The 15,779-nt window shown below is 43.0% G+C and overlaps 1 non-coding gene across 1 annotated transcript; it reads left to right on the top strand.

Annotated features, from left to right (window-relative positions):
• The first annotated feature begins 9,245 nt into the window (after positions 1–9,245).
• On the top strand, positions 9,246–9,352 carry LOC130460180 (small nucleolar RNA R71). The gene has a single exon (XR_008920124.1). It is a non-coding gene; the product is annotated as a small nucleolar RNA R71 (small nucleolar RNA).
• The last annotated feature ends 6,427 nt before the right edge of the window (positions 9,353–15,779 follow it).

Raw genomic sequence — 15,779 nt, 5'->3', positions numbered from 1 at the left:
AACCTCCCCAAGCTAGATCCTTGCTTTTCCCTAAGCAAGGAAATCATCGATGAACACAAGATCAACTTCACCCCCAACATATTTCAAAAATGAAAACATAATCCAAGGTAAAATCTAATAAGTATGCATCAATGTCAACCAATCAAATCCATTCAATCGCTAATCCACCTTAACAATCGTCACGCAAAGCGAACCACAAATGCACAATGGAATTCAAGACTAGTGCTCACACACTCGTCAATCATTTATGTGGCGGATAAAAGATGTACCCGTTCGCTCCCCTCCCAACATATAAGTGAACAATGCCCTCCCAAACTCACGACACTCATGTGTCTAGAAAAACATACACTCAACCTAATAGTCGACTCGGAATGCGTCATGTCATAACTTGCATTGATAAACAACTACTTTCACATTAATACAACTCTATGCACAAAGGTCGGAAGGTCTTTCAAGGTTGTAATGATAGGCTTAGGTAAGGGTGTGGTAAATTTGGGTAAAATGTGAGCTTAAAGCCTTGGCTTTGGGGAGCATAAATCCTAGCAAATCCATGACCAATCACGAATGATGACCACGACTCTCCCACTCAACACATGAATAAAACAACAAACAAACCACACTATACTTTCTTGCCTTGATCTCATAATTATAACCAATCACTCATGAAGATAAGAAATTGTAATACCGGAGTGACAAAAGCTTGAATCATTTTGAGAATAACGATTTTTTTCTTTTTCAATCTTTTTTTTTTTCAATCTCTTTTTTTTTTCTTCTTTTGGAACCTTCACATTTATTTATTCTCCTCATCTCATTCATTTTTCAGCTCATTTTTTTTTTAACAACAATCATGATAAGAAGAACTTCCCTTTTTAATACTCAATATGCTCAAAATGCACCACACTACAACTCCCTCACCTCACTACTATTAGCTCCCCCAAGCTAGGCTTGGGACTAGTAACCAATGGGGTTTTCATGGGCTTGTAATATGGTTAGTCACCGAATAAAGGGCACAAGCACAACATGGGTAGAAAAAGAGGGAACAAATATATCTAAATTCATCTGAAGGCTACCTAAATAGAAAAATGCCTTCGTCCTCCACAATGTGCATGTATATGAGTCATAAAACACTACTAATAGTTGCAAACCAATACTAAAAATCAATGACACACTAGGAAGCTATCACACATCCTAACCAAGTCAACTAGTCAAGCACCAAGTCCACAAGTGGTTAGTCGGAGTTGACTCATGTTAAGGCATCAAAGCAATCGAATATCAAATCATGGCTAACACATCTACATTGCCCATCATCAAATACCAAGAATCAAAACAATTTCCGCTCAAGGGGCACAGGTAGAGCTGTCAAAAATCGACCCGACCCGAAAACCGACCCGAACCCGACCCGAAAATATTGGGTCCTGAACAAGATTTTGTGACCCATAATCCGATTTTATCCGAACCCGAGCAACCCGAAAAGGAATGGGTCAAAACCCGACCGAACCCGTTTTGGACCCGACCGATTGAAAATCATTGTATTTATAGTAATAAATGAGATTATGAGAAAAATTTAAGCATAATAGACACGTTGTTTTTACTATTGTTGTGTGTAATATGATTTTAATTTGAATTATACGCCATTTTATGGTTGAATTTGACTAAATATAAACTTTCTTAGGAAAATTTGTTAATTTGTCCCAATATTTTGTATTTTTATAACCTAAATTAATGAAAATATAATGCGCGTTTTAAAATCTCTCAACCCGTTGGGTCAACCCGAACCCGAAAGTTCTGGGTCTTGAACAAGCATTTGCAAACCCGAACCCGAAAGTGACCGACCCGATTTAACCCGAACCCGAAAGTAAATTTTTACAACCCGACCCGACCGACCCGTTTGACAGGTCTAGGCACAGGGAAGCATGATATTGTATTCATCGGAACGTATTTTTGTATATTTTTTTTCAAAGCAATAAACTACTCTACAAAGCATTAAACACACCAAAGAAACACACCAAAATAAAGAAATGCGGAAATAAAAGGAAAACATACCTAATATGTACAGCTAATGTGAACCCCCCCCCCCCCCCCCCCAAACCAAATCAGACAATGTCCTCATTGGCTCAAGGGGTATCGAACCATCATCATCATCAACAACATCACTGATGGCCTTGGCCATCATCACCATCATCACCATCGCCACCTTGGCCACCTTGGCCACCATAGCCGCTACTGCCCGCTCCAAACCCCCGTAGTGGGTAGGCGTGAAGGTGCCCATGGAACCGGGGGCTCCGTACCCCTCCGCGGGATAAGTAAACCAGGAAGGGTGCTGATGATCTGGGGCAATGTAGCCCTGCCTGGCATACTGATCGTAGAACGGGAACATGGTCCTCTGGTGATCAGCGGCGAACTCATGGAAGCCTAGCTCAAGTCGACCCAACCTCTCATGAATGGCCCCCAGCTCCTCTGAAGACCCATGCTCCTCTTGTGGAGCCGGACTACCTCTCTGTCCCGACCCTCTCTCTCTACGCCCTCCCCGCCGGAAATAGGTGCGAGGCGCAGCCTCAGGCTGTGGCTAGGGCTGGGGCTGGGCTAAGGGTGGTGCCTGCTCACCTACATACAGATAGTGGGGCTGACCCCTCGTAAAACTGGTGAGCCCGGTAGTATCCGGTAGAGTAAAGAGAGCGTTCCTCTGGAACATCCATGACATCTGACCGGGAAGAAGTTCCCCGTACTCAGAGTGCACCCTGTAGAGGCTCCCAAAATACTCTAAATCTAACAGATTGTTGCCCCGGACTGCGGCATGGTCCCTCTCAGCAAAGTTTGCCACCGCTATGGCAATGTGGGTGACTAAACCCCCTAAAGCTATATCGGTCAAGTAGCGGTGGTTAGCAGTAGTGAGAAAATGCATGGCCAGGTGATGGGCCAAATTCATCCTGTATCCTTCATTTCCATCCAACAAAAACCCCCCGAGCACCTCTAACTCTGTGCTCCTCACATTCTCCTTTTGATCCCTCCCAAAGATGGTAAAGGCCATGAACCGGAACCAAACAAAAGGGACGGGGTGTTGCACGCTAGATGCGTGCAAATGCTGCATGCTAGTGGGATTGAAATCCCCAGTCAACTTTCCCCAAACTGAACTATTAAGATGTCCCTCCCCGGGGGACCTATCATGCTCAACAGATAATCCAAATATTGCACCAAAATCTTTAATAGGCATGCTAAAATCATTATTCAACAATCGAAAAGAAACTCTAGTGACATCCTTATATCCATTTTTTGTGACATTAAACGAGCTAAGAAATTCAAGAGTAAGATCCCTAAATGTCAACCGAACTATGGAAAACATGTGCTTCATACCCACCCCATGAAATAATCTCCTAACATCCCTCTCAATACCCATATCATGCAAAGTTTTCTGACAAATAAATCGAGTAGGGACTACCTTCCGAAGCTTGAGGTGTGCAAGACGGGTTTGTTGCTCCTCACTAGTTAGAATCATGTTCGGGAAGGCCGAATCCGGTGCAAACTGAGGTGGTGGTGGTGGACGGCTTGTGGAAACCTCCTCTTGTCTCCTTGTTGCTCCCGTGCAAGTTCTCTTTGGCCTTTAACCTATTGTTGAAGATGAATTGAGTTTTTGAAGTGTTTTTGGTGAAATTGGGTTTTTTGTGGAGAGTGAGAAGAGTGAAAATTGTTTGGTGGAGGTTGAAGAGGATGTGATGAGGATGATTTTGGTGTGTGGCTTGATGAATTTGAGTGAGAGATGAGGGAGATATGGAGAGTTGAAGTTCTTAGGGTTTGGGGTTTAATGGAGTATGTGAGAAAAAGAAGAAATGATTGAGAGGAAAGTGTGAAGGAAAAGGGATGAATCGTGCCCTTTTAATCCGCTTTTCTCCTTTCGCCCGCCGGGCCAACACCCGCCCGTCGGGCGGTTGGCGACACTGCTAATAGTTTCGACGCGCGCCCGGTCGGGCGGTTGGCGATCCTCCAATTTTTTTCATTCGACGCGCGCCCGGTCGGGCGCTTCTCGCCCGTCGGGCGGTTGGCGACTGACACACATCCTCGTATTGAGCCGCCCGTCGGGCGTCAGGCTGCCCGCCGGGCGAAGAGAGATCTTGCGAGTTCTTTCGACACGCGCCCGGTCGGGCGACCTTCGCCCGACGGTCGGTTTGCGACTTTGCTCCTCGCGGATTTTTCTATCTTTTCGTGCTTAGGAGCGGAACCTGTACATCATTAAACACCCAAGGACCGTAAAATACTCTCTCCTCACCACTCATGAACAAAGAGACTAGACTACAAAACACACAAAGCAAAACTAAACTATCGAAAGCAATGAAATACGGGTTGCCTCCCGCAAAGCGCTGGTTTATTTATAGGTCCCGCTCGACCTTGTTACCTTGAATATGCAGTCTATGAGGCGGAGGGGTTGAGGTGATGGACCTCAACCACTCCTACAGTAGCCCCATCATGGTACAACTTCAGACGTTGCCCGTTGACCTTGAATCGTTCACCATTCTCATTCTCTACTTCAACAGACCCGAACTTGCTTACCATAGTCACGGTGAACGGCCCAGACCACCTAGACTTAAGTTTTCCAGGAAATAACTTAAGCCTAGAGTTAAAAAGTAGAACCTTGTCGCCCACCGCGAACTCTCTATGCAAAATGTGATTGTCGTGCCACTTCTTGGTCTTTTCCTTATAAATCCGGGCCCTATCATAGGCTTGTAGTCGGAATTCATCGAGCTCACCCAATTGAAGTAACCGCTTCTCACCGGCTAGCTTTGCATCCATGTTGAGCTGTTTGATTGCCCAATAAGCCTTGTACTCCATTTCTACTGGTAAGTGGCATGCCTTGCCATACACCAACCGATACGGGGAAGTACCAATAGGTGTCTTAAAGGCGGTTCTGTATGCCCATAGAGTATCATCTAGCTTATCGCTCCAATCCTTCCTAGACTTCGCCACTACTTTCTCAAGGATAGATTTGATCTCTCGGTTGGAGACCTCAACTTGACCACTCGTCTGAGGGTGGTAGGCTAGCCCAGTGCGGTGATAAACCCCATACTTGCGCAGGAGCGCATCCAGATGCTTCTCATGGAAGTGTGACCCTCCATCACTAATCAAAGCGCGCGGAACCCCAAATCTAGGAAAAATGATCTTCTTGAACAGGGAAATGACTGTCTTAGCATCGTTAGTAGGTGAGGCAACGACTTCCACCCACTTGGACACATAATCTACAGCAACAAGGATATACAAGTTACCCTTGGACGATGGGAATGGTCCCATGTAATCAATTCCCCATACATCGAAAACTTCAACCTCAAGGATCCCGTTTTGTGGCATCTCATACCTCCTCGAAATAGTGCCGGCCCTCTAGCACGCATCACAAGGTATAATAAAAGCCTGTGCATCCTTGAACATAGTAGGCCAGTAAAAACCACATTGTGACAGCTTAGCGTTGGTCTTTGCTGGTCCATGGTGACCACCATAAGGTGAAGAATGACACCTACTGATAATACCTTGGACTTCCCATTCCGGAACGCAACGCTTGTACAACCCTTCAGCAGTCTCACGAAACAAATAAGGGTCATCCCAGAAATAGAACCGAACATCATGTAGGAATTTCTTCTTCTGTTGATATGTAAGATCGGCCGGAAGAATACCCCCTACAATGTAGTTAGCAAAATCTGCGAACCATGGTGACTGACTGGCAAGTGCAAGTAAGTGATCATCCAGAAATGAGTCATCGATCGGTGTAGGCACTTTACCATCATCATATCTCAATCTAGACAGGTGATCTGCAACAACATTCTCAACCCCTTTTTTATCGCGAATCTCCAGATCAAATTCTTGTAGCAGTAGTATCCATCGAATAAGCCTAGGCTTGGCTTCCTTCTTTGAGAGCAGATACTTAAGAGCCGCATGGTCAGTATAGACTATCACCTTGGACCCAATCAGATAGGTGCGAAACTTGTCCAAGGCATAGACTATGGCTAGAAGCTCCTTCTCAGTAGTAGCATAATTAACTTAAGCTTTATCTAAGGTCTCACTTGCATAATAGATGGCATGTAAAACCTTCTCCATTCTCTGACCCAAAACTGCCCCAACTGCATAATCACTTGCATCACACATTATCTCGAACGGAAGGTCCCATTCGGGAGAACGAATGATGGGAGCCGAAATCAGTGCCTATTTAATCCTGTCAAAGGCCTCAAGACAAGCATCAGTAAACGCAAACGGGGCATCCTTGAGGAGGAGTTGGGTAAGTGGTTAAACAATTTTAGAAAAATCCTTGATAAAGCGGCGATAAAACCCCGCATGACCAAGAAAACTTCTAACACCCTTCACATTAACTGGAGGGTGTAATTGTTCAATCACTTGGACCTTAGCTCGATCCACTTGAATGCCCTTATCAGATATCAAATGTCCCAAAACCACCCCTTCGGTAACCATGAAATGACACTTTTCCCAGTTCAAGACTAAATTACACTCTTCACATCTTTTCAAGACTTTAGTCAGATTTAGCAAGCAAGAATCAAAAGAAGTACCATAGACGCTAAAATCATCCATAAACACTTCCACGATAGACTCAATAAAATCAGAAAAGATACTCATCATGCAACGTTGGAAAGTAGCAGAAGCATTACACAGACCAAAAGGCATCCTACGATATGCAAAGATACCATAGGGAAAGGTGAAGGTGGTCTTTTCCTGGTCGTCTGGATGTATGGGAATTTGAAAGAAACCAGAATAACCATCCAGGTAACAGAAAAACTTGTGACAGGCTAGCCTTTCTAACATTTGATCAATGAAGGGAAGGGGAAAATGGTCCTTTTTAGTAGCAACATTAAGACGCCTATAATCAATGCACATGCGCCAACCTATGACTACCCTAGTTGGTATCAACTCATTTTTTTCATTTCTCACCACAGTTGTCCCCCCTTTCTTCGGCACTACCTGAACAGAACTCACCCACTTAGAATCAGACACATCATACACAATACCCGCATCAAGCAATTTCATAACTTCAGCTTTTACAACATCTTGCATGACAGGGTTCAAACGACGCTGGGGTTGGATGCATGGTTTATGATTTTCATCTAGATGTATCCTATGCATACAAAAGTCAGGGCTAATACCCTTTAAATCATCAATACTCAATGGCCTTTTTGTGCCTTTTAACCACAATAAGAAGTTGGGATAACTGGTCTGCATCAAGTGCAGTACTGACGATCACAGGGCAAAGTTGTTCATCATCTAAAAACGCATATTTAAGGTTAGCAGGAAGAGGCTTAAGTTCGGGTTTCTTTACCTCTTTAACAGAACAAACCGACCGAACTAACCTCTTCATTTTGGTGCTCTCCGGCTCAGATTCTCCACCATTAAGAGCCAACTCTAGAGCATCCACTTCAGCACTCCAAGAACTGCTATCACCTGCAGAAGACTCACAACAAAGCACTGCCTCCAAGGGATCTCTTTCGAGAACTTGGGAGACGTTATCACGAGTAATAAAATCAACTACATCTATACGATAGCATTGTTCTTCCTCTAGCATGGGACTTTTTAAGGCACTATTTAGATTAAAAGTCACCTTATCATCCCCAACAGACAAAGTCAATTTCCCACTTTTAACATCAATGACCGCCCCCGCCGTGTGAAGGAAGGGTCTACCTAAGATTATGGGAATTTGAGAATCCTCTTGCATGTCTAGTACCACAAAGTCTACAGGTATATAGAATTTACCTACTCTAACATGGACGTCTTCTAAAACACCTAAGGGGTATTTGACAGAACGGTCGGCCATTTGTAGAGTGATATTAGTAACCTTAAGCTCACCCATATTCAGTTTAGTACAGACAGACAAAGGCATGACAGACACACTAGCACCTAAATCACATAAAGCCTTATCAATAAATACAGTGCCAATGTTACATGGGATGGAAAAACTCCCGGGGTCTTTAAGTTTAGGTGGAGACTTGTTTTGCAAATAAGCACTACATTCCTCAGTGAAAGCTACAGTCTCTACCTCACAAAAAGCACGTTTCCTGGTCAAAATATCTTTCATGAATTTAGCATAAGCAGGAACCTGTAAAATTAATTCAGTAAAAGGAACCGTTACCTGCAAATTTTTGACCACTTCCAAGAATCTGCCAAACTGCTTGTCTAGCTTATTCTTGAGTTGTCGGTTTGGGAAGGGGAGTGCAACAGGTGGTACTTGAATATCTACCCCCTTCTTAACCTCAGTTGTTGCCTCATTCTCATTGACTACCTTTTCAGCTTCCTTACCATCCATAACTATCTTTGGGATTTCCTCACTGACCAGACCACTAGCAGACACCCCAGAATAAGCCTCAACTGGCATAGAAGGACCATCATAATCCCTACCACTCCTCAATGTAATTGCATTCGCAGTCTCCCTATTTTCGGGCTGTGAAGGAAATTGGCCTGGTGGCCTCCCTGCAATAGTAGTAACCATCTGTACCAACTGTGTATCAATGATCTTGTTGTGAGCAGTAAGAGCATCAATCTTTGCATCCTTTTCACTTACAGATTTTTGCATTTGTAGCATCATGTTTCTCATCTCTACTAGCATAGGGTCAGGCTGTGTGGTTTGAGGTGGTGGTGGTGGAGGTGATGTGTGTTGTCTAGGGAACCCAGATGGTCCACTAGACTGTTGGTTGTAGTTGTTCCGTGGTTGGTAGGATTGTTGATGTGGGGGTTGGTATGGTTGCTGTGGTGGATGTTGGACTTGGTGAGGGTTCTGGATATTGTTGCTCCTGTAGGATAGTAGAGGGTTGTTTTTGTAGCCCTCATTGTAAGAGTTGGAGAATGGGTTATTTTGTTTGTAGGATTAAAATGCGTTACACTGTTCAACAGAGCTCCTACATTCCGGTGCATAATGACCAGACATTCCACAACTTTCACAAACAGTAGCAGGTTGGGCACTCATAGCAGCTACACTAGCAGGTTGGGCAGATTGAGTATTGGCTGCTTGCATATTATCAAACTTATAGTGTAAAGCAGTCAATTAGGCAGTTAATTGTTCAATGGAATTTAAATCATGCTTACCACCCCTGTTAGATAGACCTCTAGGATTCCCATACTGGGCATTGTGAATGCCTATCTCCTGAATCACCTCCATAGCTCTAGGCACCTCTAGTTGCATTAACCTCCCACTGGCAGCTGAATCCAACAAACATCTAGACTCATTGCCCAGACCATTATAAAACTGCTGAATCAAGAACCAATCTTCCAAACCATGGTGCGGGCATTCTCTTTGCAAATCCTTGAATCTCTCCCAGACCTCGAACAAACTCTCATCCGCTTGTTGTGAGATACCTAATATCTGACCCCTCAGACGAGCCGTTTTCTCAGGTGGAAAATATTTAACATAAAAAGCAAGAGCCAAGGATTCCCAATTAGTGATTTTCAAATCCGCCCGATTCAACCCATTAATCCACAATTTAGCTTTCCCACTCAAAGAGAACGGGAAAAGTATCTCCATAGTCTGCTCCGGAGTCAATCCCTTTTGCTAGCTAGGTAGCAAGGGAAGTCAGGATCGAATCCACAGGGAAACATGCGTTCTTTCTATTATCAATTAATTAATCTAGACTATTGTGAACAAAAGTTGGTTTATGGTTTGTATGCTAAGACTACGAACGATAATTAAACAAGAATGAATCAATATATTAAGGAATCTAGGGCATAGGTTCGCCAACAAATAACAATCTAGGATGATAAACGATTAGGAATTATCAATAACGCAATTAATTAGACTAGCATGCTCTCTCAAGTCGATACTAATCATAGACTTAGAATTAACGGGCTCTCGCTACGTATTAACTCTAATTCCACCTATTGACACAAGCCTAAACATCAAATTGCATCTCTCGAATCTTAATTTGATATTGCATAACTGCCACAATTAAACCTGCGCAAATCTAATTGTATAGTGAAATAAACCAATCAATAGGAATTAATTACAATGCCAACAATCATAATCATTCAATCACCCCTTCATATTATTCATGGATCCCCAACCCTAGAAATTAAACTACTCAAGCATGTTGACAATAAACAAAGCAATAATCATAATTGAAAACATAATTAGAGCTAAACAAAGAATTGAAATAGTGAACAATACCTTAATTGAAGAACAATGGAAATAGAAATCTTGAATTTTTATTGAAATTGAAAACTAAGTGTTTGCATAAATCTAGAGAGAATTTAAACTAAGGAAATAAAACTAAGGGTCTAATACTAGGAAAAAAGATGATCACTAAAAATAATGAAGCCTAGTATTTATAGTTTTCCCATAAAAAATAAAGAAAAACCGGAAGAAAACCGCGCCTAAAGCCTGCTGGGTTGTCGTCGCCCGGTCGGGCAGCCAACCGCCCGACGGGCGAGACGCTCGAAATCCGCCCGACGGGCGCAGGTCTGCCCGGCGGGCTGAGGGAGAAACTTTGGAAATCATCTGCACGCGCCCGATCGGGCGCTCCTCGCCCGCCGGGCGATTGGAGATTGCTCTTGCCTGCTGCTTCGCTGGGCGCCCGGTGTGCACCGGGCGGTTGTCTGCCCGTCGGGCTCCGAGTGACTGGAGAGTTCTTTGGCTTGCTCGCACGGTGGGCGATGGGAGATCTTCCGGGCGAAAAGCTAAATATGTCCGCAACACCGAGTCTAACTTCCGGGGCTCAATCATGAACATCTAAGGCTCCCTTAAGTCGACATTGATCGTCCCGAATCCCCTCGAGATCGTGTAGTGGCCTAAATCATCTTGAAACGGGTCTAAACAGACCAATTTCTCACTAAGTAGTCCTGAAACTGAAGGCACACTCAAATACACAGATTAGTACTAAAAACGGCTCCTAAGAGCTCATTTGACGCATAAAAGTACTAAGGGACGGGGGTGAAAACACTATATAAAACGCACATATCACGCGCATGCACACGCACACTATATAAAACGTTAAGGCCGTGGGCCGCGCTGCTGCTGTGTCGTGGTCTCGGCCCGCATACACGCGCACAGCTCCGCGCCACAAGGGCCTCGCTGCTGCTGCGTTGCTTTGCTTGCTCGCCTATGCGCGCGCCCATGGGCCTCGAGTGCTTCGTGCACTCGGCTCGTGGACCGCTCCTTGTATTCGCGATTAAATATATTTCCGATATATTTATTTATCGTTTCGCATACGACGAATCACCGTCGTACGATACGATTTATTCGTTTCGCCTAGCTTACGAATATTCGCGATACGATATACGATTCCGATGCAAGATCGTATCGTATAATACGTTTCCAACTTAAATCCCGAAAAGCTATTAAATGAATTTCCGATTCATTTAATCCGGTGATCTGTTACGTGTCATTGGTGTGACCTTGTAGGTTCAGTCAAGAGTAAGTTGTGAGTTCAATATCCATTAGAACTTACTGATCGGAAACATTGCTCCAGCTAGCTGTTCCGATCACTTGATCTCACTGAATTAATTGTTCGCAATTAATCTGAACCTTGGTATTAGACTTAATGCACCTTAGGTGAAGGATATATTTCCTTCAATCTCCCACTTGTCATTCAGACAAGTGTGCATCCACATTCCTTTGTCGCTTAGTGTTACTTACTGAACATAAGGTAAGATCCAAGCCAGCCTTATTAGGTCCAGAAGTGTTTCTCGGATTACAGAGTTCAACTGTCAAACTTTTGCAGAAGGTTAAGCCTAACCATTCTGAGCACGGCCATGCATTTTACAGTATCTAACTCTCCGAGAGGCCTTGTTACACAACAACACCATATCCTATCAAATATAGGAGGACAATCTATTCTTGCAATCTATGAACACTCACTTTGATTCATAGTACGCCCAATAACTGCTTTTATAGCCTCCTTTTACGGTGCGACGTTTAGCTAGTATCAAAGCGAACTAATTCTCAAACGAGCAGACATAATCGCTCATGTTCTGAGGAACGGTTTCTAATCACCATTAATGAGAACTACCTATGACATGACTTTAATCTCTTAAAGCGTTCTCATGGTCAATCCGATACAAGATCCAATAAGTATCTATGCAAAAGATTCTGACATCCAGTCACTCTAGTTCAAGAAACAGAACTAAGTAATCTACTTGCAATCTAATCTTCATTAGTCATTGGTCGTCCACCTTCCAATGACCTGGATTAGGGATCCTTTGTGACTTCAATATTCAAGTTCACTTATGGGTGTTTCTTTGTCAAAGAATCCATCTTGACATCCCATTTGAATGATTTGAATCACATGGACTTATCATTTAATTCTAAACCACAATTAAATGAATATGAAATAAATAAATTTCATAAATATGAAATGGTTAAACCAATTGTTTTAAACATAGATCTAACAGATGTTCAAAAACAATACTTAGAAAATCAAAGCCATTCTCCAACATGCTTGATTCCCATGGTTGCTACATGTGCGTTGTGTTTCACTTGTGGCAACGGTTTAGTCAATGGATCCGCGACGTTGTCGTCAGTTCCAACCTTGCAAATCTCGATTTCCTTTCTTTCAACGATCTCTCGAAGTATATGAAATCGCCGCAGTACGTGCTTGGACTTCTGGTGGCTCCTAGGCTCCTTTGCCTGGGCAATGGCTCCGCTATTGTCGCAATACAAAGCCACTGGTCCTTTAATGGAGGGGACAACACCAAGCTCTTCGATGAACTTCCGAATCCAAACAGCTTCCTTTGCTGCTTCTGAGGCAACAATGTACTCGACTTCAGTTGTAGAATCCGCAATAGTTCTTTGCTTAGCACTTTTCCAGCTTACCGCTCCGCCGTTGAGGCAGAACACAAACCCAGACTGTGATCTGAAATCATCTCTGTCGGTTTGAAAGCTTGCGTCCGTATAGCCCTTAACAATCAACTCATCTGTACCACCATAAACCAGAAACTGACCCTTAGTCCTTTTCAGGTACTTTAGGATGTTCTTGGCAGCAGTCCAATGCGCCTCACCTGATTCTGACTGGTACCTGCTCGTTGCACTGAGTGCGAACGAAACATCCGGCCTTGTACAAATCATAGCATACATGATGGATCCAATAGCCGAAGCGTATGGAATTCCACTCATCTTTCTACGCTCATCAGATGTTTTGGGACACTGATTCTTGCTTAGATATACGCCATGTGACATGGGTAGATGACCTCTTTTGGCTTCCATCATATTGAACCTAGCTAGCACTTTGTCAATGTAAGTGCTTTGGCTTAGTCCAATCACCCTCTTAGATCTATCCCTATAGATCTTGATGCCCAATATGTACTGTGCCTCTCCTAAGTCCTTCATTGAGAAACACTTTCCGAGCCAAGTCTTTACAGACTCCAACATAGGAATGTCGTTTCCAATAAGCAGTATGTCATCAACATACAAGACTAGGAATTCAATTTTACTCCCACTGACCTTCTTGTATACACAAGATTCGTCCTGATTCTTGATGAAGCCAAACTTATTGACTGCTTCATCAAATCGTTTATTCCAACTCCTTGATGCCTGCTTTAGTCCGTAGATGGACTTCTTAAGCTTGCATACCTTTCCTTGGTTCTTTTGATCGACAAAACCCTCGGGCTGTGCCATGAACACAGTCTCTTCAAGAATACCGTTCAAGAAGACAGTTTTGACATCCATTTGCCATATTTCATAGTCATGAAAAGCGGCAATCGCAAGGATTATCCGAATAGACTTAAGCATCGCGACTGGAGAAAAGGTTTCATCGTAGTCAACGCCGTGAACTTGCCTGTAACCTTTTGCTACCAATCTAGCCTTGTATATGTATACAATTCCATCTTTGTCTTTCTTCAACTTGAAGACCCATTTGCATCCGCTAGGTGTGAACCCATCCGGCAAATCAACCAAATCCTAGACTTGATTTTCAGACATGGAGTCTATTTCAGATTGCATGGCCTCTAACCATTTAATGGAGATTGGGCTCGTCATAGCTTGCTTGTAAGTCAAAGGTTCATCACTATCCAATATGAGAACGTCTAAGTTTTCAGTCAAGAGGACGCCTGTCCATCTGTCCGGCTGAAAAATAGTTCTATTTGACCTACGAGGGGCAACAACGTTTTGAGGAACTACTCCCACTGGCTCTTCTAAAGACCTTGGAGGTTCATCAACTTGAACTACTTCTAAAGAGTTCTGAGTTCGTTGTTCGTCTCGAATCTCTTCGAGGTCTATTATTCTCCCACTTGTCAATTTGGAAATATGATTTCTTTCCAAAAAGACACCGTCACGAGCAACGAATACCTTGTTGTCTGACTTGTTGTAGAAGTAATACCCCATAGTTTCTTTTGGATACCCAACGAAGAAACATTTGTCAGATTTAGGTTGTATCTTGTCCGAAATTAATCGCTTGACATATGCTTCGCAACCCCAAATCTTCAGAAAAGACAACTTTGGAAGTTTCCCAGTCCATAATTCGTATGGAGTCTTTTCAACATCTTTTTTTGGAGCACGATTCAGTGTGAGTGCTGCAATTTGCAACGCATGTCCCCAGAACTGTAAAGGAAGTTCGGCCTGACCCATCATTGACCTGACCATATCGAGTAACGTCCTGTTTCTCCGTTCCGACACTCCATTCCATTGAGGTGTCCCTGGAGCAGTCAATTCAGAAAGAATACCGCATTCTTTTAGATGGTCATCAAACTCGTGGCTAAGATATTCACCTCCTCGATCCGATCTTAGAGCTTTGATTTTCTTGCCATGTTGATTCTCTACTTCATTTTGAAATTCTCGGAATTTCTCAAACGATTCAGACTTGTGCTTCATTAAGTAAATATAGCCATATCTACTAAAGTCGTCCGTAAACGTTATGAAATAGCTGAACTCACCTCTAGCTTTCGTACTCATAGGCCCACATACGTCCGTATGTATTAGCCCTAGTAGTTCGCTTGCTCTTTCTCCCACCTTTGAGAAAGGTTGCTTTGTCATTTTGCCAAGTAAACAAGATTCGCATTGATCAATCTTCTCTAAGTCGAATGGTTCTAGAATTCCTTTCCGTTGAAGTAATTCCATGCGCTTTATGTTTATATGGCCTAATCGACAATGCCACAGAAATGTGAGATCCGAATCACCAGTTTTAGCCTTTTTGGTATTTATGTTATAAATGTGTTTGCTCGTATCTAGCACATAAAGACTGTTTTCTTGTTGTGCTGAACCATAAAACATTCCATTCAAAGAAAAAGAACAACTTTTGTATTTAAATTGAAAACTAAAACCTTTAGAATCCAAACTTGAAACGGAAATGATGTTTCTGGTGATACTAGGAACATAGTAACAGTTTTCTAGTTCCAAAACAAACCCACTAGGCAAAGAAATAAAATAAGATCCTACGGCTAATGCAGCAATCCGTGCTCCATTTCCCACGCGTAGATCCATCTCGCCTTTATCAAGCTTTCTACTTCTCCTTAGTCCCTGTGAATTGGAACATAAGTGTGAGCCACAACCAGTATCTAATACCCAAGAAGTATAATTAGCAAGATTACAATGTATAACATACATACCTGAAGGAGAAGCAACGTTTTCGTCCTTCTTCTCTTCCTTTAGTTTGGGGCAATCTCGCTTGTAATGACCAATTTCATTACAATTGAAGCATTGCGATGTAGATGGAGAACGATCCTTCTTCATCTTCTTCTTGGATGGCGCCACTTGCCTTCCTGAAGTAGATGGAGATGCACCCTTGTGTTGGATCTTCTCCGGAACCTTTTTCTTGATTTTCTTACTCTTTACTTTTAGCGATGCTTGCTTATCACTTACAAAGTCCAATTCGTACTGATGA

The sequence above is a fragment of the Spinacia oleracea genome, chromosome 4, assembly GCF_020520425.1.
Source record: "Spinacia oleracea cultivar Varoflay chromosome 4, BTI_SOV_V1, whole genome shotgun sequence".
Classification (NCBI taxonomy): Eukaryota; Viridiplantae; Streptophyta; class Magnoliopsida; order Caryophyllales; family Amaranthaceae; genus Spinacia; species Spinacia oleracea.
The sequence above is the reverse complement of the archived record's forward strand: the minus strand, read 5'-3'. Positions and strand labels throughout refer to the sequence as shown.